This window comes from Lithobates pipiens, unplaced genomic scaffold (assembly GCF_037356315.1).
Source record: "Lithobates pipiens isolate NorthernLeopardFrog02 unplaced genomic scaffold, aLitPip1_a1.2 Scaffold_13, whole genome shotgun sequence".
NCBI classification, from domain to species: Eukaryota; Metazoa; Chordata; class Amphibia; order Anura; family Ranidae; genus Lithobates; species Lithobates pipiens.
In genome coordinates this window covers 547894553-547916581 of record NW_027507718.1, presented here as the reverse complement: position 1 = coordinate 547916581, position 22029 = coordinate 547894553, and the positions used below count along the sequence as shown (strand labels likewise).

The 22029-nt window shown below is 40.9% G+C and overlaps 11 non-coding genes across 11 annotated transcripts; all 11 read left to right on the top strand.

The window, feature by feature from the left end:
• The first annotated feature begins 475 nt into the window (after window positions 1-475).
• TRNAT-CGU (transfer RNA threonine (anticodon CGU)) lies at window positions 476-547 on the top strand. The gene has a single exon. It is a non-coding gene; the product is annotated as a tRNA-Thr (tRNA).
• Window positions 548-1770: 1223 nt separating this feature from the next.
• Window positions 1771-1842, top strand: TRNAT-CGU (transfer RNA threonine (anticodon CGU)). Its single transcript has one exon. It is a non-coding gene; the product is annotated as a tRNA-Thr (tRNA).
• A 1222-nt stretch (window positions 1843-3064) lies between these two features.
• Window positions 3065-3138, top strand: TRNAT-CGU (transfer RNA threonine (anticodon CGU)). The gene has a single exon. It is a non-coding gene; the product is annotated as a tRNA-Thr (tRNA).
• A 7230-nt stretch (window positions 3139-10368) lies between these two features.
• TRNAT-CGU (transfer RNA threonine (anticodon CGU)) lies at window positions 10369-10440 on the top strand. The gene has a single exon. It is a non-coding gene; the product is annotated as a tRNA-Thr (tRNA).
• Window positions 10441-11662: 1222 nt separating this feature from the next.
• On the top strand, window positions 11663-11734 carry TRNAT-CGU (transfer RNA threonine (anticodon CGU)). Its single transcript has one exon. It is a non-coding gene; the product is annotated as a tRNA-Thr (tRNA).
• A 1223-nt stretch (window positions 11735-12957) lies between these two features.
• On the top strand, window positions 12958-13029 carry TRNAT-CGU (transfer RNA threonine (anticodon CGU)). Its single transcript has one exon. It is a non-coding gene; the product is annotated as a tRNA-Thr (tRNA).
• Window positions 13030-14251: 1222 nt separating this feature from the next.
• Window positions 14252-14324, top strand: TRNAT-CGU (transfer RNA threonine (anticodon CGU)). Its single transcript has one exon. It is a non-coding gene; the product is annotated as a tRNA-Thr (tRNA).
• A 1223-nt stretch (window positions 14325-15547) lies between these two features.
• TRNAT-CGU (transfer RNA threonine (anticodon CGU)) lies at window positions 15548-15619 on the top strand. The gene has a single exon. It is a non-coding gene; the product is annotated as a tRNA-Thr (tRNA).
• A 1589-nt stretch (window positions 15620-17208) lies between these two features.
• Window positions 17209-17280, top strand: TRNAT-CGU (transfer RNA threonine (anticodon CGU)). The gene has a single exon. It is a non-coding gene; the product is annotated as a tRNA-Thr (tRNA).
• Window positions 17281-18503: 1223 nt separating this feature from the next.
• Window positions 18504-18575, top strand: TRNAT-CGU (transfer RNA threonine (anticodon CGU)). Its single transcript has one exon. It is a non-coding gene; the product is annotated as a tRNA-Thr (tRNA).
• A 2518-nt stretch (window positions 18576-21093) lies between these two features.
• On the top strand, window positions 21094-21165 carry TRNAR-CCU (transfer RNA arginine (anticodon CCU)). Its single transcript has one exon. It is a non-coding gene; the product is annotated as a tRNA-Arg (tRNA).
• The last annotated feature ends 864 nt before the right edge of the window (window positions 21166-22029 follow it).

Here is a 22029-nt window from a genome sequence, read left to right as displayed (position 1 = left end):
TTTTATTTTATCAAGGTGGAGAGGGGGTGCAGGTAATGTATGTGATATAATGTGATGTGGTTTTGGTGCACACTGACCTTGCACTTAGGATTTTTTTGAGCATCTCAAAATTCAAAAAATGTCCTGTCAACACTAAATAAAACAAAAAATAGGACACCATCAGCAACAAACCCTCACCTGGGTAGATTATTTATCAGAGACATTTTATAAAACTTCTATATTGAATAAGTGAAACCATATTCTACATAACTGAACTTGTGCTTTATTTAACTGCAAAACACCAAACAAAGCATAACCCCTGCCACCCTACATTTTTTATCCCTTCAAGTCAAAAAATGATAATAACTGTGTTGGATATAATCAAACAATAGATTGAAGATTTGCATTGTATTGTCATATGTACAAAGTACTAATACTAAATAAAGCTTGAGTGCATTTTTCGAATTTAACAAGAAGCCGTCTTTTTCCAACAGATGGCGCAGTGGCCAAGTGGTAAGGCGTTGGTCTCGTAAACCAAAGATCGTGTGTTCAATCCCCATCTGTGCCTAATACTCTCGCAAATTAATGTATTGATTGTGATAATAATTGGCAATAAGCTGGTGAACCATATTAACCTCATTTATGAAGGCATGTATCTCATCTGGGTGTAAGGAAGAAAACATGTACCATTCACCAGGATAAGAGAAGGTTATTGTCCTCATCCGGCTTCACCATCCACTTCCTGGATTAATGTTGGCTCAGAGATAACACAATCATGGAAAAACTCTTGCTTGTGCATTTCTTTGTTATGATAACAAAAGTAGAATTCAGTCTGCCCCCTCCTGCAACTTCTCACCAAGTTTTTCGTGAGAATGTACAGTCTAATCACTGGGCAAGAGGAGAAGGGAAAAGTTTCCTCCTGCCTGCAGCAGACATGACATGATCACAGCCTAGACAAAGTTACCAACTAAAGCTCATGGATGGATTATAAGTATGAAACCAGGAGCAATCCCTGTGCTAGAAGTGGAGACTTACATTACAAACGTTGGAACACCTCAGACGAAGATCCACTTTTGAAACACTGCATATACTCTTGAGCTTGGCATCATACTACAAGATTTAAGAGACTGAAGATGGCATAGAAGTATACAACTGGCCAGCAGCAGGAGCATTTCAATGAGCAAGACTGGGCCAAAATTTACTAGAGACAAGAGCACATGATGGGGGCTTCACTACAAGAATTAAGATACAGAAGTGCTTGAACATCAGCCGGACAATTTTAATGAGGGATAAGGCCTAACCAGTGTAAGCCCAACTTTTATTTTATCAAGGTGGAGAGGGGGTGCAGGTAATGTGAGTGATATAATGTGATGTGGTTTTGGTGCACACTGACCTTGCACTTAGGATTTTTTTGAGCATCTCAAAATTCTAAAAATGTCCTGTCAACACTAAATAAAACAAAAAATAGGACACCATCAGCAACAAACCCTCACCTGGGTAGATTATTTATCAGAGACATTTTATAAAACTTCTATATTGAATAAGTGAAACCATATTCTACATAACTGAACTTGTGCTTTATTTAACTGCAAAACACCAAACAAAGCATAACCCCTGCCACCCTACATTTTTTATCCCTTCAAGTCAAAGAATGATAATAACTATGTTGAATATAATCAAACAATAGATTGAAGATTTGCATTGCATTGTCATATGTACAAAGTACTAATACTAAATAAAGCTTGAGTGCATTTTTCGAATTTAACAAGAAGCCATCTTTCTCCAACAGAGGGCGCAGTGGCCAAGTGGTAAGGCGTTGGTCTCGTAAACCGAAGATCATGGGTTCAATCCCCATCTGTGCCTAATACTCTCTCAAATTAATGTATTGAGTGTGATAATAATTGGCAATAAGCTAGTGAACCATATTAACCTCATTTATGAAGGCATGTATCTCATCTGGGTGTAAGGAAGAAAACATGTACCATTCACCAGGATAAGAGATGGTTATTGTCCTCATCCGGCTTCACCATCCACTTCCTGGATTAATGTTGGCTCAGAGATAACACAATCATGGAAAAACTCTTGCTTGTGCATTTCTTTGTTATGATAACAAAAGTAGAATTCAGTCTGGTCCCTCCTGCAACTTCTCACCAAGTTTTTCGTGAGAATGTACAGTCTAATCACTGGGCAAGAGGAGAAGGGAAAAGTTTCCTCCTGCCTGCAGCAGACATGACATGATCACAGCCTAGACAAAGTTACCAACTAAAGCTCATGGATGGATTATAAGTATGAAACCAGGAGCAATCCCTGTGCTAGAAGTGGAGACTTACATTACAAACGTTGGAACACCTCAGACGAAGATCCACTTTTGAAACACTGCATATACTCTTGAGCTTGGCATCATACTACAAGATTTAAGAGACTGAAGATGGCATAGAAGTATACAACTGGCCAGCAGCAGGAACATTTCAATGAGCAAGACCGGGCCAAAATTTACTAGAGACAAGAGCACATGCTGGGGGCTTCACTACAAGAATTAAGATACAGAAGTGCTTGAACATCAGCTGGACAATTTTAATGAGGGATAAGGCCTAACCAGTGTAAGCCCAACTTTTATTTTATCAAGGTGGAGAGGGGGTGCAGGTAATGTATGTGATATAATGTGATGTGGTTTTGGTGCACACTGACCTTGCACTTAGGATTTTTTTGAGCATCTCAAAATTCAAAAAATGTCCTGTCAACACTAAATAAAACAAAAAATAGGACACCATCAGCAACAAACCCTCACCTGCGTAGATTATTTATCAGAGACATTTTATAAAACTTCTATATTGAATAAGTGAAACCATATTCTACATAACTGAAATTGTGCTTTATTTAACTGCAAAACACCAAACAAAGCATAACCCCTGCCACCCTACATTTTATATCCCTTCAAGTCAAAGAATGATAATAACTATGTTGGATATAATCAAACAATAGATTGAAGATTTGCATTGTATTGTCATATGTACAAATTACTAATACTAAATAAAACTTGAGTGCATTTTTCGAATTTAACAAGAAGCCGTCTTTATCCAACAGAGGGTGCAGTGGCCAAGTGGTAAGGCGTTGGTCTCGTAAACCAAAGATCGTGGGTTCAATCCCCATCATTGCCTAATACTCTCTCAAATTAATGTATTGAGTGTGATAATAATTGGCAATAAGCTAGTGAACCATATTAACCTCATTTATGAAGGCATGTATCTCATCTGGGTGTAAGGAAGAAAACATGTACCATTCACCAGGGTAAGAGAAGGTTATTGTCCTCATCCGGCTTCACCATCCACTTCCTGGATTAATGTTGGCTCAGAGATAACACAATCATGGAAAAACTCTTGCTTGTGCATTTCTTTGTTATGATAACAAAAGTAGAATTCAGTCTGCCCCCTCCTGCAACTTCTCACCAAGTTTTTCGTGAGAATGTACAGTCTAATCACTGGGCAAGAGGAGAAGGGAAAAGTTTCCTCCTGCCTGCAGCAGACATGACATGATCACAGCCTAGACAAAGTTACCAACTAAAGCTCATGGATGGATTATAAGTATGAAACCAGGAGCAATCCCTGTGCTAGAAGTGGAAACTTACATTACAAACGTTGGAACACCTCAGACGAAGATCCACTTTTGAAAAACTGCATATACTCTTGAGCTTGGCATCATACTACAAGATTTAAGAGACTGAAGACGGCATAGAAGTATACAACTGGCCAGCAGCAGGAGCATTTCAATGAGCAAGACTGGGCCAAAATTTACTAGAGACAAGAGCACATGCTGGGGGCTTCACTACAAGAATTAAGATACAGAAGTGCTTGAACATCAGCCGGACAATTTTAATGAGGGATAAGGCCTAACCAGTGTAAGCCCAACTTTTATTTTATCAAGGTGGAGAGGGGGTGCAGGTAATGTATGTGATATAATGTGATGTGGTTTTGGTGCACACTGACCTTGCACTTAGGATTTTTTTGAGCATCTCAAAATTCAAAAAATGTCCTGTCAACACTAAATAAAACAAAAAATAGGACACCATCAGCAACAAACCCTCACCTGGGTAGATTATTTATCAGAGAAATTTTATAAAACTTCTATATTGAATAAGTGAAACCATATTCTACATAACTGAACTTGTGCTTTATTTAACTGCAAAACACCAAACAAAGCATAACCCCTGCCACCCTACATTTTTTTCCCCTTCAAGTCAAAGAATGATAATAACTGTGTTGGATATAATCAAACAATAGATTGAAGATTTGCATTGTATTGTCATATGTACAAAGTACTAATACTAGGGGCGTGGCTTGCGCGCGATCGAGATGGCAGCCTAAGCCTGGAGCTCCCGTCGGCCGGCCGGACATCCATAGCGACACGGACCCCAGCGACACCCAGCGAACCGGCATTCCACCCCGGAGAGGTTCCGGACTGATACGCCGCGATGTCCCGCAAACGAAAGGAGGAAAAGAACCTCCAAAAGCTTACAGCTCTCTCCTTCCTGCGCGAGAGGCCTAGCCAAGATGGCGCCGGCGGGACCGCCGCGCGTCAGGCCTCAGCATACACAGACCTGCCTAGCTGTGATCCTGGAGATCCAGACGGGGAAACATCTCCATATTCATCCGCCCGCTCACCTCCAGCATCTCCATCCTCCAGAAGCCCAGTAAAAGCGCGGATGCGCCTGGATACAGCGGACAAGGCCCAGGCCACAGTGAGTACTGAACTGCATAACTCACACGCCATATCCTCCCTGCAATCCTCCATTGCGGCCTTCCCCACCTCAGGCCAGCCGGTCCTTGACACCACTATGAAGGACATGCTCCTCTCTTTACAATCATCCCTTATGACTAACCTATCATCATTGATCCACAAGTTTACCACTGATATGAGTCAGATGGGGGACAGGGTGCAGTATATGGAAGAGAAAATGGAGGAGTGTACGATTACTGTTAACGACTTGGTTGATTCATGTATGGCCCAGAAAGATGATACTAACTGGATCAAATCCAAAATCGCAGACCTTGAAGACCGTTCCCGCCGCAATAACATCAAAATACGCGGTATTCCGGAAACGGTCCCTCCCACGGACCTGCATAAATTTGCGACAACCATGTTTTCTACCATGCTACCTGAGCTGACGCCCATTGAACTCACTATAGACCGCATACACCGGATCCCTAAACCAGGTTACCTAGCGGATACGGTTCCCAGAGATGTCTTACTAAGGATCCACTTTTACCAAGCGAAAGAGCAAATCCTTTCTAAAGCTAGAACCCTCAACACCCTGCCAGCCCCTTACTCAGAGATTCAACTTTTCGCGGACCTCTCCCAGCACACTCTTCAACTACGCAGACAGTTGAAATCCATTACTAAAGCTCTTTTCAACCATAAAATCGCCTATAAATGGCGCCACCCCGCCACTGTTCTAGTCCTACACAACGGCATTCCTCATTCCATCTCTACGGTGGAAGGTGGCATGAAACTTCTACAGTCATAGGGCATTGGCCCGGAGGCACCGGCTGGAATTCCTCCACCACCCAGGAGAAATGTTTCCCCTCATCGGGGACCTCTCCACAGAAACCACCACCCGCAGCTGATTTGATGCTATGCTAAGTATCACCCTCCGTGTCTCACGTAGAGCTACCTTTAGAATCCGGTCCGGCTGACCGTTTCCTTCATTGATTCTAGAGCCCGAACTTTCCCCCTGGTTACGTCAGCGCCCATTAGGGATATACATCGCTGACCTGTTTTCTACACTACTGGTTCTCTTATTTCAAGTTAAGCTGTTTTGTTTTGTTTTACTTTGCTGTTTTCACTACTTCACATCGCACTGTTTCGTTGCTCTGCATTATAACTGTGATTTATATCCGTAGAGTATCACCTAGAGTATCCAAAGCAACTTCGCCTCATATTTTGACTATTTGACCAACGCCACGGAATCTCTATTCATCATATTACCTGGTATCTGCTCTCCGCTTGCGACAGAGATATCCTTGTCGACAACGCCTCACTTCTCCCAACTGTAAGTCTACTAACTGTTCTGCTCCAACCACTAGGCTAAAAATGTCAATTACTGTAGTCTCTCTCAATGCAAAAGGCCTAAACCATCCGGCCAAACGCACATCACTGTGGAAAACGGCTTTATCGCTCAAATGCGACCTGCTCTGTGTCCAGGAAACGCATTTTATGAGAGATTCCCCACCCCGCTGCCAGCACAAAGCATTTCCTCATATCTTCCAAGCCTTTTATGCTAAAAAACAACGAGGTGTAATGATCGCTGTTCGGGACACTGTCCTTTTCCAGTTACAGAACTGCATTACCGACACGGAAGGAAGATACAATATTCTGGTTTGCACATTAGACAACGTCCAATATACGTTAGTTTCGTTGTACGCACCGAACTATCGCCAGATGTCCTTTCTAAGGGACCTTCTGGAGAAAGTGAATTCTTACAAACAGGGCAACCTTATATGGTGTGGAGACTTTAACATCGTGCCAGACTATAGCATCGACTCTTCCGCCGGGACCAAAAGAATTACTTCACCATTGAGTAGTTTTCTGTATTCTAATGAAATGTTCGACGTGTGGAGGTGTTGTCACGCGACTGAGCGCGACTATACATACTTGTCACCGCGCCACAACACCTACTCACGAATAGATCTGTTTATTACTGATAAATGTTTATTACAACAAGTATCGGCTTCGGAGATCCACGCCACCACCTGGTCAGACCACGCCCCCATCAGCATCACTATCAATTCTAAGCTACGTGTGCCTAACTCCTATCTTTGGAGAACAAATAACTACCTTCTTCATAATCCACACACTGCAAATTCTCTTAAACAAAATTTAGAGGAATTCTTCTCTATTAATTCCCAATCGGTGTCTGACCCGGTGCTGGTGTGGAGAACCCACAAAGCTGTTATCAGAGGGATCTTTCTCCAATTGGCAGCTCGGGAAAAAAAACGGAGATCATTGAAACTTGACCAACTCACGACCGCCATTGAATCCCTTGACTCCCAAAATAAACAGAACCCCTCTCCTACACTTCAAACGCAAATTTTTAAGCTACGCCACGAACTACGCTCACTTCTCCTAGAATCATATGGGAAGACACTTACCAAACTTAAAGCGACTACATATTCCACGGGTAATAAGGCGGGGAAATTATTGGCCTTGCGAATAAAAGGGTACAAAACTAAATCCAAAATTCCGTTTTTGATTCATCCTCACTCCAAACAAAAACTCCTAAAACCTCACGAAATAGCGAATGCGTTCGGAACCTACTACAAGGATTTATACAATCTTAGGGAGGATAATCAAACATCTCAACCGTCACAGGAGGTAATAAATACATTCCTAGAACGTATCAAATTGCCCTCCGTCTCACAGGAACAACTAGATTCTCTTAATGCCCCTTTCACAGATCCTGAAATATTGAAGGCTATCAACAAGCTCCCAAATCATAAATCCCCGGGACCAGATGGTCTCAATGGTGAATATTACAAATCTTTTCAACACCTCCTGACTCCCACACTTTGCGCAGTCTACAACTTCGCTGTCTCCTCTTCCTCCTTCCCATCTGAGATGCTAAACGCAATAGTAGTCACACTCCCAAAACCTGGTAAAGCGCCAAATGTCCCCCAAAATTTTCGCCCTATATCCTTATTAAACGTGGATGTAAAAATTTATGCCAAATTATTGGCCAATCGACTACTCAACATCATTCCCACTCTTATACAAAAAGACCAATCTGGTTTCACTACAGGCCGTCAATCCTCTGATGCCACTAGAAGGATGATTGACATCATCCATCATGCCGGGAGCTCGGGTACCCCCTCTGTACTCTTGTCCCTAGACGCTGAAAAAGCGTTCGACAGAGTGCATTGGGGGTACCTGTCTTCCACTTTACACAAATTTGGCTTTCATGGTCCAATCTACAACGCTATTATGGCATTATATTCTTCTCCTTCAGCCCAAGTATACTCTGCTGCAGCTCTATCCTCCCCATTTGCCATATCCAACGGCACCAGACAAGGATGCCCCCTGTCCCCCATAATATTCAACTTAATTATGGAACCATTGGCACAATCGATTCGCACTAATCCTCTAATCAAAGGTATCACCGTAGGAGACAGATCACATAAAATTAGCTTATTTGCGGACGATGTAATCCTCATATTATCTGATCCCCTCACCTCCCTCCCGGCGGTCCGAGAGACGCTAGCCTCCTTCAGCAAGGTATCCTACTATAAAGTCAATGACACTAAATCCTGCATTTTGAATTTAGGAGTAGACTCTACTACTAGTCTACTTATACAACAACAAACACCATTTACTTGGGCCGACAAAAGTATAACTTACCTGGGCGTCCAACTGACCAAAACAACTGCAGAACTTTTTACGCATAACTTTATTCCCTTTAAAGCCAGATTGCAGGAAGATCTGCGCAGGATGGCGTCTCTCGAACTGTCCTGGATGGGGCGACTAGCGGCCTTCAAAATGTTACACCTTCCCCAAATATTGTACCTGTTCCGGACTCTGCCTATACCCATTCCCGTTCACTATTTTAGGTCCCTGCAGTCCCTCCTGTCCTCATATATGTGGCAGGGTAAAAAAAGTAGAAGCGCACACACAAAATTAATCAAACACCGAAAGGCTGGGGGGGCTGGATATGTTGACTTTCAGGACTATTATATGGCATCAATTCTGACCCAGACTAAAGACTGGTTCTCACCCTCCCCATCTACAGAATGGGGACAAATCGAAGCTTCTTATGTTCATGGTAAGAATCTATCTGCATGGCTTTTATCTAACCCTAGGTCTCCATCGCCTCATTCTCATATCCCTCCTACAATGACTGCTACAGCCCAAGTTTGGAAAAAATTTGTACTCCTCGGCCAATCCTACCAAATCCGCCTTACGAATCCCATTACAAGTTCTCCACTACAAGATTGACCTAATCTCCTTTAATCAATGGCAACAAGCAGGCATCCTCCACATCAATGATCTCTTCTCCAACCTCAAACTTAAATCCTTCCCCGCTTTACAAGCAGAATTCCATTTACCTAACACTGACCTTTACCTCTATCTCCGGACGAGACATTACCTACTTACGACTTCAGAATGGTCTTGCATACTCCCTCAGCCTGCAGAGCAATTCCTTACGTCCCAACCTACTATCAAAAGAGGCATTTCCCTTTTTTACAACTTACTTAGACAAAAAAACAATTTCACCAAGAGCAACTCCATGCTTGCATGGGAATCAGATTTAGGCAACACGTACTCCTCTGAACAGTGGACCACTGCTTATAACTCCACCTTTCAGGTCACCAAGTGCTCTAATCTCTGGGAACTTACTATCAAAATAACACAACGTTGGTATCTAACTCCCACGAGATTATCGAAATTCTGTGCACCCCATGACGACCGGTGCTGGCGACAATGTGGCAACAAAGGGGACGTGCTCCACACCTTTTGGAGCTGTCCCAAACTGACCTCTTTCTGGGAGTCAATTTTCCAATTGCTCTCTGAAATAGCTCTTATACCAGTAATCTCTCAACCCAGCTTAGCACTTCTTTCCCTGAACCTGGATATTTACCCCAGACACCTCAAACATACGATCGTTCATGTCCTACTCTCAGCCAGACTATGTATCACTAGACTATGGAAGAATCCTTCACCGCCCACAGTGGGAGAAGTGGTGAGAATGACCCACCTGCATTTCACCTATGAACAAACGATAGCCCGCTGCCAGGGCACCCTAGCCCGAAGTTCCCGGGCATGGTTGCCATGGTCAACATGGGTCGACCACCAAACTAACCTCCCGCTACCTCCTGAAGGTATCATTGTGAACCCGCCTGCAGATTTTTAAATACAGGAATATTAATATTACTATTCTTTGCACCACGGTTGTTGTCAATCACACGTATTATGGTAATATACCTCTATATGTGCCTTAGGTACTAGATATCAGTATTTTATTTAACATTGGGGGATGGGGTCTCCTTTCGGACACAGCATTGTTCCCGTAAGGGGTGCCCGGGAGGGGGCTCTAAAGTCCCCTAGGATTACATATGCAACAAGACAACTTCTCTACTACTTGCTAATTTCTGTATAGTACAGAACTTCACATTTCTTTTTGCTGTTTCTTTTTTTTTTTTTTCTTCTTGTCAAAGACCCACTCTAGGTCGATTCTGTTATTGATCTGTCAACGAATGTATACATTTTGATGATATTGTATCGTAATGTCATCTGTATTTCATGTTAAAACCCAATAAACATCTATATTTCAAAGTACTAATACTAAATAAAGCTTGAGTGCATTTTTCGAATTTAACAAGAAGCCGTTTTTCTCCAACAGATGGCGCAGTGGCCAAGTGGTAAGGCGTTTGTCTCGTAAACCAAAGATCATGGGTTCAATCCCCATCTGTGCCTAATACTGTTTCAAATTAATGTATTGAGTGTGATAATAATTGGCAATAAGCTAGTGAACCATATTAACCTCATTTATGAAGGCATGTATCTCATCTGGGTGTAAGGAAGAAAACATGTACCATTCACCAGGGTAAGAGAAGGTTATTGTCCTCATCCGGCTTCCCCATCCACTTCCTGGATTCATGTTGGCTCAGAGATAACACAATCATGGAAAAACTCTTGCTTGTGCATTTCTTTGTTATGATAACAAAAGTAGAATTCAGTCTGCCCCCTCCTGCAACTTCTCACCAAGTTTTTCGTGAGAATGTACAGTCTAATCACTGGGCAAAAGGAGAAGGGAAAAGTTTCCTCCTGCCTGCAGCAGACATGACATGATCACAGCCTAGACAAAGTTACCAACTAAAGCTCATGGATGGATTATAAGTATGAAACCAGGAGCAATCCCTGTGCTAGAAGTGGAGACTTACATTACAAACGTTGGAACACCTCAGACGAAGATCCACTTTTGAAACACTGCATATACTCTTGAGCTTGGCATCGTACTACAAGATTTAAGAGACTGAAGATGGCATAGAAGTATACAACTGGCCAGCAGCAGGAGCATTTCAATGAGCAAGACTGGGCCAAAATTTACTAGAGACAAGAGCACATGTTGGGCCTTCACTACAAGAACTAAGATATAGAAGTGCTTGAACATCAGCAGGACAATTTTAATGAGGGATAAGGCCTAACCAGTGTAAGCCCAACTTTTATTTTATCAAGGTGGAGAGGGGGTGCAGGTAATGTGAGTGATATAATGTGATGTGGTTTTGGTGCACACTGACCTTGCACTTAGGATTTTTTGGAGCATCTCAAAATTCAAAAAATGTCCTGTCAACACTAAATAAAACAAAAAATAGGACACCATCAGCAACAAACCCTCACCTGGGTAGATTATTTATCAGAGAAATTTTATAAAACTTCTATATTGAATAAGTGAAACCATATTCTACATAACTGAACTTGTGCTTTATTTAACTGCAAAACACCAAACAAAGCATAACCCCTGCCACCCTACATTTTTTATCCCTTCAAGTCAAAGAATGATAATAACTATGTTGGATATAATCAAACAATAGATTGAAGATTTGCATTGTATTGTCATATGTACAAAGTACTAATACTAAATAAAGCTTGAGTGCATTTTTCGAATTTAACAAGAAGCCGTCTTTCTCCAACAGATGGCGCAGTGGCCAAGTGGTACGGCGTTGGTCTCGTAAACCAAATATCATGGGTTCAATCCCCATCTGTGCCTAATACTCTCTCAAATTATTGTATTGAGTGTGATAATAATTGGCAATAAGCTGGTGAACCATATTAATCTCATTTATGAAGGCATGTATCTCATCTGGGTGTAAGGAAGAAAACATGTACCATTCACCAGGGTAAGAGAAGGTTATTGTCCTCATCCGGCTTCACCATCCACTTCCTGGATTAATGTTGGCTCAGAGATAACACAATCATGGAAAAACTCTTGCTTGTGCATTTCTTTGTTATGATAACAAAAGTAGAATTCAGTCTGCCCCCTCCTGCAACTTCTCACCAAGTTTTTCGTGAGAATGTACAGTCTAATCACTGGGCAAGAGGAGAAGGGAAAAGTTTCCTCCTGCCTGCAGCAGACATGACATGACCACAGCCTAGACAAAGTTACCAACTAAAGCTCATGGATGGATTATAAGTATGAAACCAGGAGCAATCCCTGTGCTAGAAGTGGAGACTTACATTACAAACGTTGGAACACCTCAGACGAAGATCCACTTTTGAAACACTGCATATACTCTTGAGCTTGGCATCATACTACAAGATTTAAGAGACTGAAGATGGCTAAGAAGTATACAACTGGCCAGAAGCAGGAACATTTCAATGAGCAAGACCGGGCCAAAATTTACTAGAGACAAGAGCACATGCTGGGGGCTTCACTACAAGAATTAAGATACAGAAGTGCTTGAACATCAGCCGGACAATTTTAATGAGGGATAAGGCCTAACCAGTGTAAGTCCAACTTTTATTTTATCAAGGTGGAGAGGGGGTGCAGGTAATGTGAGTGATATAATGTGATGTGGTTTTGGTGCACACTGACCTTGCACTTAGGATTTTTTTGAGCATCTCAAAATTCAAAAAATGTCCTGTCAACACTAAATAAAACAAAAAATAGGACACCATCAGCAACAAACCCTCACCTGGGTAGATTATTTATCAGAGACATTTTATAAAACTTCTATATTGAATAAGTGAAACCATATTCTACATAACTGAACTTGTGCTTTATTTAACTGCAAAACACCAAACAAAGCATAACCTCTGCCACCCTACATTTTTTATCCCTTCAAGTCAAAGAATGATAATAACTATGTTGGATATAATCAAACAATAGATTGAAGATTTGCATTGTATTGTCATATGTACAAAGTACTAATACTAAATAAAGCTTGAGTGCATTTTTCGAATTTAACAAGAAGCCGTCTCACTCCAACAGAGGGCGCAGTGGCCAAGTGGTAAGGCGTTGGTCTCGTAAACCAAAGATCATGGGTTCAATCCCCATCTGTGCCTAATACACTCTCAAATTAATGTATTGAGCGTGATAATAATTGGCAATAAGCTAGTGAACCATATTAACCTCATTTATGAAGGCATGTATCTCATATGGGTGTAAGGAAGAAAACATGTACCATTCACCAGGGTAAGAGAAGGTTATTGTCCTCATCCGGGTTCACCATCCACTTCCTGGATTAATGTTGGCTCAGAGATAACACAATCATGAAAAAACTGTTGCTTGTGCATTTCTTTGTTATGATAACAAAAGTAGAATTCAGTCTGCCCCCTCCTGCAACTTCTCACCAAGTTTTTCATGAGAATGTACAGTCTAATCACTGGGCAAGAGGAGAAGGGAAAAGTTTCCTCCTGCCTGCAGCAGACATGACATGATCACAGCCTAGACTGAGTTACCAACTAAAGCTCATGGATGGATTATAAGTATGAAACCAGGAGCAATCCCTGTGCTAGAAATGGAGACTTACAGTCCAAACGTTGGAACACCTCAGACGAAGATCCACTTTTGAAACACTGCATATACTCTTGAGCTTGGCATCATACTACAAGATTTAAGAGACTGAAGGCGGCATAGAAGTATACAACTGGCCAGTAGCAGGAGCATTTCAATGAGCAAGACTGGGCCAAAATTTACTAGAGACAAGAGCACATGCTGGGGGCTTCACTACAAGAATTAAGATACAGAAGTGCTTGAACATCAGCCGAACAATTTTAATGAGGGATAAGGCCTAACCAGTGTAAGTCCAACTTTTATTTTATCAAGGTGGAGAGGGGGTGCAGGTAATGTGAGTGATATAATGTGATGTGGTTTTGGTGCACACTGACCTTGCACTTAGGATTTTTTTGAGCATCTCAAAATTCAAAAAATGTCCTGTCAACACTAAATAAAACCAAAAATAGGACACCATCAGCAACAAACCCTCACCTGGGTAGATTATTTATCAGAGACATTTTATAAAACTTCTATATTGAATAAGTGAAACCATATTCTACATAACTGAACTTGTGCTTTATTTAACTGCAAAACACCAAACAAAGCATAACCCCTGCCACCCTACATTTTTTATCCCTTCAAGTCAAAGAATGATAATAACTATGTTGGATATAATCAAACAATAGATTGAAGATTTGCATTGTATTGTCATATGTACAAAGTACTAATACTAAATAAAGCTTGAGTGCATTTTTCGAATTTAACAAGAAGCCATCTCACCCCAACAGAGGTCGCAGTGGCCAAGTGGTAAGGCGTTGGTCTCGTAAACCAAAGATCATGGGTTCAATCCCCATCTGTGCCTAATACACTCTCAAATTAATGTATTGAGCGTGATAATAACTGGCAATAAGCTAGTGAACCACATTAACCTCATTTATGAAGGCATGTATCTCATCTGGGTGTAAGGAAGAAAACATGTACCATTCACCAGGGTAAGAGAAGGTTATTGTCCTCATCCGGCTTCACCATCCACTTCCTGGATTAATGTTGGCTCAGAGATAACACAATCATGGAAAAACTCTTGCTTGTGCATTTCTTTGTTATGATAACAAAAGTAGAATTCAGTCTGCCCCCTCCTGCAACTTCTCACCAAGTTTTTCGTGAGCATGTACAGTCTAATCACTGGGCAAGAGGAGAAGGGAAAAGTTTCCTCCTGCCTGCAGCAGACATGACATGATCACAGCCTAGACAACGTTACCAACTAAAGCTCATGGATGGATTATAAGTATGAAACCAGGAGCAATCTCTGTGCTAGAAGTGGAGACTTACAGTACAAACGTTGGAACACCTCAGACGAAGATCCACTTTTGAAACACTGCATATACTCTTGAGCTTGGCATCATACTACAAGATTTAAGAGACTGAAGATGGCATAGAAGTATACAACTGGCCAGCAGCAGGAGCATTTCAATGAGCAAGACTGGGCCAAAATTTACTAGAGACAAGAGCACATGATGGGGGCTTCACTACAAGAATTAAGATACAGAAGTGCTTGAACATCAGCCGGACAATTTTAATGAGGGATAAGGCCTAACCAGTGTAAGCCCAACTTTTATTTTATCAAGGTGGAGAGGGGGTGCAGGTAATGTGAGTGATATAATGTGATGTGGTTTTGGCGCACACTGACCTTGCACTTAGGATTTTTTTGAGCATCTCAAAATTCAAAAAATGTCCTGTCAACACTAAATAAAACAAAAAATAGGACACCATCAGCAACAAACCCTCACCTGGGTAGATTATTTATCAGAGACATTTTATAAAACTTCTATATTGAATAAGTGAAACCATATTCTACATAACTGAACTTGTGCTTTATTTAACTGCAAAACACCAAACAAAGCATAACCCCTGCCACCCTACATTTTTTATCCCTTCAAGTCAAAGAATGATAATAACTATGTTGGATATAATCAAACAATAGATTGAAGATTTGCATTGTATTGTCATATGTACAAAGTACTAATACTAAATAAAGCTTGAGTGCATTTTTCGAATTTAACAAGAAGCCGTCTTTATCCAACAGAGGGCGCAGTGGCCAAGTGGTAAGGCGTTGGTCTCGTAAACCAAAGATCATGGGTTCAAACCCCATCTGTGCCTAATACTCTCTCAAATTAATGTATTGAGTGTGATAATAATTGGCAATAAGCTAGTGAACCATATTAACCTCATTTATGAAGGTATGTATCTCATCTGGGTGTAAGGAAGAAAACATGTACCATTCACCAGGGTAAGAGAAAGTTATTGTTCTCATCCGGGTTCACCATCCACTTCCTGGATTAATGTTGGCTCAGAGATAACACAATCATGGAAAAACTGTTGCTTGTGCATTTCTTTGTTATGATAACAAAAGTAGAATTCAGTCTGCCCCCTCCTGCAACTTCTCACCAAGTTTTTCGTGAGAATGTACAGTCTAATCACTGGGCAAGAGGAGAAGGGAAAAGTTTCCTCCTGCCTGCAGCAGACATGACATGATCACAGCCTAGACAAAGTTAAAAACTCTTGCTTGTGCATTTCTTTGTTATGATAACAAAAGTAGAATTCAGTCTGCCCCCTCCTGCAACTTCTCACCAAGTTTTTCGTGAGAATGTACAGTCTAATCACTGGGCAAGAGGAGAAGGGAAAAATTTCCTCCTGCCTGCAGCAGACATGACATGATCACAGCCTAGACAAAGTTAAAAACTCTTGCTTGTGCATTTCTTTGTTATGATAACAAAAGTAGAATTCAGTCTGCCCCCTCCTGCAACTTCTCACCAAGTTTTTCGTGAGAATGTACAGTCTAATCACTGGGCAAGAGGAGAAGGGAAAAGTTTCCTCCTGCCTGCAGCAGACATGACATGATCACAGCCTAGACAAAGTTACCAACTAAAGCTCATGGATGGATTATAAGTATGAAACCAGGAGCAATCCCTGTGCTAGAATTGGAGACTTACATTACAAACGTTGGAACACCTCAGACGAAGATCCACTTTTGAAACACTGCATATACTCTTGAGCTTGGCATCATACTACAAGATTTAAGAGACTGAAGATGGCATAGAAGTATACAACTGGCCAGCAGCAGGAACATTTCAATGAGCAAGACCGGGCCAAAATTTACTAGAGACAAGAGCACATGCTGGGGGCTTCACTACAAGAATTAAGATACAGAAGTGCTTGAACATCAGCCGGACAATTTTAATGAGGGATAAGGCCTAACCAGTGTAAGCCCAACTTTTATTTTATCAAGGTGGAGAGGGGGTGCAGGTAATGTATGTGATATAATGTGATGTGGTTTTGGTGCACACTGACCTTGCACTTAGGATTTTTTTGAGCATCTCAAAATTCAAAAAATGTCCTGTCAACACTAAATAAAACAAAAAATAGGACACCATCAGCAACAAACCCTCACCTGGGTAGATTATTTATCAGAGACATTTTATAAAACTTCTATATTGAATAAGTGAAACCATATTCTACATAACTGAAATTGTGCTTTATTTAACTGCAAAACACCAAACAAAGCATAACCCCTGCCACCCTACATTTTATATCCCTTCAAGTCAATGAATGATAATAACTATGTTGGATATAATCAAACAATAGATTGAAGATTTGCATTGTATTGTCATATGTACAAAGTACTAATACTAAATAAAACTTGAGTGCATTTTTCCAATTTAACAAGAAGCCGTCTTTATCCAACAGAGGGTGCAGTGGCCAAGTGGTAAGGCGTTGGTCTCGTAAACCAAAGATCATGGGTTCAATCCACATCTGTGCCTAATACTCTCTCAAATTATTGTATTGAGTGTGATAATAATTGGCAATAAGCTGGTGAACCATATTAACCTCATTTATGAAGGCATGTATCTCATCTGGGTGTAAGGAAGAAAACATGTACCATTCACCAGGGTAAGAGAAGGTTATTGTCCTCATCCGGCTTCACCATCCACTTCCTGGATTAATGTTGGCTCAGAGATAACACAATCATGGAAAAACTCTTGCTTGTGCATTTCTTTGTTATGATAACAAAAGTAGAATTCAGTCTGCCCCCTCCTGCAACTTCTCACCAAGTGTTTCGTGAGCATGTACAGTCTAATCACTGGGCAAGAGGAGAAGGGAAAAGTTTCCTCCTGCCTGCAGCAGACATGACATGATCACAGCCTAGACAACGTTACCAACTAAAGCTCATGGATGGATTATAAGTATGAAACCAGGAGCAATCTCTGTGCTAGAAGTGGAGACTTACAGTACAAACGTTGGAACACCTCAGACGAAGATCCACTTTTGAAACACTGCAGATACTCTTGAGCTTGGCATCATACTACAAGATTTAAGAGACTGAAGACGGCATAGAAGTATACAACTGGCCAGCAGCAGGAGCATTTCAATGAGCAAGACTGGGCCAAAATTTACTAGAGACAAGAGCACATGCTGGGGGCTTCACTACAAGAATTAAGATACAGAAGTGCTTGAACATCAGCCGGACAATTTTAATGAGGGATAAGGCCTAACCAGTGTAAGCCCAACTTTTATTTTATCAAGGTGGAGAGGGGGTGCAGGTAATGTATGTGATATAATGTGATGTGGTTTTGGTGCACACTGACCTTGCACTTAGGATTTTTTTGAGCATCTCAAAATTCAAAAAATGTCCTGTCAACACTAAATAAAACAAAAAATAGGACACCATCAGCAACAAACCCTCACCTTGGTAGATTATTTATCAGAGACATTTTATAAAACTTCTATATTGAATAAGTGAAACCATATTCTACATAACTGAACTTGTGCTTTATTTAACTGCAAAACAACAAACAAAGCATAACCCCTGCCACCCTACATTTTTTATCCCTTCAAGTCAAAGAATGATAATAACTATGTTGAATATAATCAAACAATAGATTGAAGATTTGCATTGCATTGTCATATGTACAAAGTACTAATACTAAATAAAGCTTGAGTGCATTTTTCGAATTTAACAAGAAGCCATCTTTCTCCAACAGAGGGCGCAGTGGCCAAGTGGTAAGGCGTTGGTCTCGTAAACCAAAGATCATGGGTTCAATCCCCATCTGTGCCTAATACTCTCTCAAATTAATGTATTGAGTGTGATAATAATTGGCAATAAGCTAGTGAACCATATTAACCTCATTTATGAAGGCATGTATCTCATCTGGGTGTAAGGAAGAAAACATGTACCATTCACCAGGATAAGAGATGGTTATTGTCCTCATCCGGCTTCACCATCCACTTCCTGGATTAATGTTGGCTCAGAGATAACACAATCATGGAAAAACTCTTGCTTGTGCATTTCTTTGTTATGATAACAAAAGTAGAATTCAGTCTGCCCCCTCCTGCAACTTCTCACCAAGTTTTTCGTGAGAATGTACAGTCTAATCACTGGGCAAGAGGAGAAGGGAAAAGTTTCCTCCTGCCTGCAGCAGACATGACATGATCACAGCCTAGACAAAGTTACCAACTAAAGCTCATGGATGGATTATAAGTATGAAACCAGGAGCAATCCCTGTGCTAGAAGTGGAGACTTACATTACAAACGTTGGAACACCTCAGACGAAGATCCACTTTTGAAACACTGCATATACTCTTGAGCTTGGCATCATACTACAAGATTTAAGAGACTGAAGATGGCATAGAAGTATACAACTGGCCAGCAGCAGGAACATTTCAATGAGCAAGACCGGGCCAAAATTTACTAGAGACAAGAGCACATGCTGGGGGCTTCACTACAAGAATTAAGATACAGAAGTGCTTGAACATCAGCCGGACAATTTTAATGAGGGATAAGGCCTAACCAGTGTAAGCCCAACTTTTATTTTATCAAGGTGGAGAGGGGGTGCAGGTAATGTATGTGATATAATGTGATGTGGTTTTGGTGCACACTGACCTTGCACTTAGGATTTTTTTGAGCATCTCAAAATTCAAAAAATGTCCTGTCAACACTAAATAAAACAAGAAATAGGACACCATCAGCAACAAACCCTCACCTTGGTAGATTATTTATCAGAGACATTTTATAAAACTTCTATATTGAATAAGTGAAACCATATTCTACATAACTGAACTTGTGCTTTATTTAACTGCAAAACACCAAACAAAGCATAACCCCTGCCACCCTACATTTTTTATCCCTTCAAGTCAAAGAATGATAATAACTATGTTGGATATAATCAAACAATAGATTGAAGATTTGCATTGTATTGTCATATGTACAAAGTACTAATACTAAATAAAGCTTGAGTGCATTTTTCGAATTTAACAAGAAGCCGTCTTTCTTCAACAGATGGCGCAGTGGCCAAGTGGTAAGGCGTTGCTCTCGTAAACCAAAGATCATGGGTCCAATCCACATCTGTGCCTAATACTCTCTCAAATTAATGTATTGAGTGTGATAATAATTGGCAATAAGCTAGTGAACCATATTAACCTCATTTATGAAGGCATGTATCTCATCTGGGTGTAAGGAAGAAAACATGTACCATTCACCAGGATAAGAGATGGTTATTGTCCTCATCCGGCTTCACCATCCACTTCCTGGATTAATGTTGGCTCAGAGATAACACAATCATGGAAAAACTCTTGCTTGTGCATTTCTTTGTTATGATAACAAAAGTAGAATTCAGTCTGGTCCCTCCTGCAACTTCTCACCAAGTTTTTCGTGAGAATGTACAGTCTAATCACTGGGCAAGAGGAGAAGGGAAAAGTTTCCTCCTGCCTGCAGCAGACATGACATGATCACAGCCTAGACAAAGTTACCAACTAAAGCTCATGGATGGATTATAAGTATGAAACCAGGAGCAATCCCTGTGCTAGAAGTGGAGACTTACATTACAAACGTTGGAACACCTCAGACGAAGATCCACTTTTGAAACACTGCATATACTCTTGAGCTTGGCATCATACTACAAGATTTAAGAGACTGAAGATGGCATAGAAGTATACAACTGGCCAGCAGCAGGAACATTTCAATGAGCAAGACCGGGCCAAAATTTACTAGAGACAAGAGCCCATGCTGGGGGCTTCACTACAAGAATTAAGATACAGAAGTGCTTGAACATCAGCCGGACAATTTTATTGAGGGATAAGGCCTAACCAGTGTAAGCCCAACTTTTATTTTATCAAGGTGGAGAGGGGGTGCAGGTAATGTGAGTGATATAATGTGATGTGGTTTTGGTGCACACTGACATTGCACTTAGGATTTTTTTGAGCATCTCAAAATTCAAAAAATGTCCTGTCAACACTAAATAAAACAAAAAATAGGACACCATCAGCAACAAACCCTCACCTTGGTAGATTATTTATCAGAGACATTTTATAAAACTTCTATATTGAATAAGTGAAACCATATTCTACATAACTGAACTTGTGCTTTATTTAACTGCAAAACACCAAACAAAGCATAACCCCTGCCACCCTACATTTTTTATCCCTTCAAGTCAAAGAATGATAATAACTGTGTTGGATATAATCTAACAATAGATTGAAGATTTGCATTGTATTGTCATATGTGCAAAGTACTAATACTAAATAAAGCTTGAGTGCATTTTTCGAATTTAACAAGAAGCCATCTTTCTCCAACAGATGGCGCAGTGGCCAAGTGGTAAGGCGTTGGTCTCCTAAACCAAAGATCACGGGTTCAATCCCTATCTGTGCCTAATACTCTCTCAAATTAATGTATTCAGTGTGATAATAATTGGCAGTAAGCTAGTAAACCATATTAACCTCGTTTATGAAGGCATGTATCTCATTTGGTTGTAAGGAAGAAAACATGTACCATTCACCAGGGTAAGAGAAGGTTATTGTCTTCATCCGGCTTCACCATCCACTTCCTGGATTGATGTTGGCTCAGAGATAACACAATCATGCAAAAACTGTTGCTTGTGCATTTTATTGTTATGATAACAAAAGTAGAATTCAGTCTGCCCCCTCCTGCAGCTTCTCACCAAGTTTTTCGTGAGAATGTACAGTCTAATCACTGGGCAAGAGGAGAAGGGAAAAGTTTCCTCCTGCCTGCAGCAGACATGACATGATCACAGCCTAGACAAAGTTACCAACTAAAGCTCATGGATGGATTATAAGTATGAAACCAGGAGCAATCTCTGTGCTAGAAGTGGAGACTTACAGTACAAACGTTGGAACACCTCAGACGAAGATCCACTTTTAAAACACTGCATATACCCATGAGCTTGGCATCATACTACAAGATTTAAGAGATTGAAGATGGCAGAGAAGTATACAACTGGCCAGCAGCAGGAGCATTTCAATGAGCAAGACTGGGCCAAAATTTACTAGAGATAGAGCACATGCTGGGGGCATCACCACTAGAATTAAGATACAGAAGTGCTTGAACATCAGCTGGACAATTTTAATGAGGGATAAGGCCTAACCTATGTAAGCCCAACTTTTATTTTATCAAGGTGGAGAGGGGGTGCAGGTAATGTGAGTGATATAATGTGATGTGGTTTTGGTGCACACTGACCTTGCACTTAGGATTTTCATGAGCATCTCAAAATTCAAAA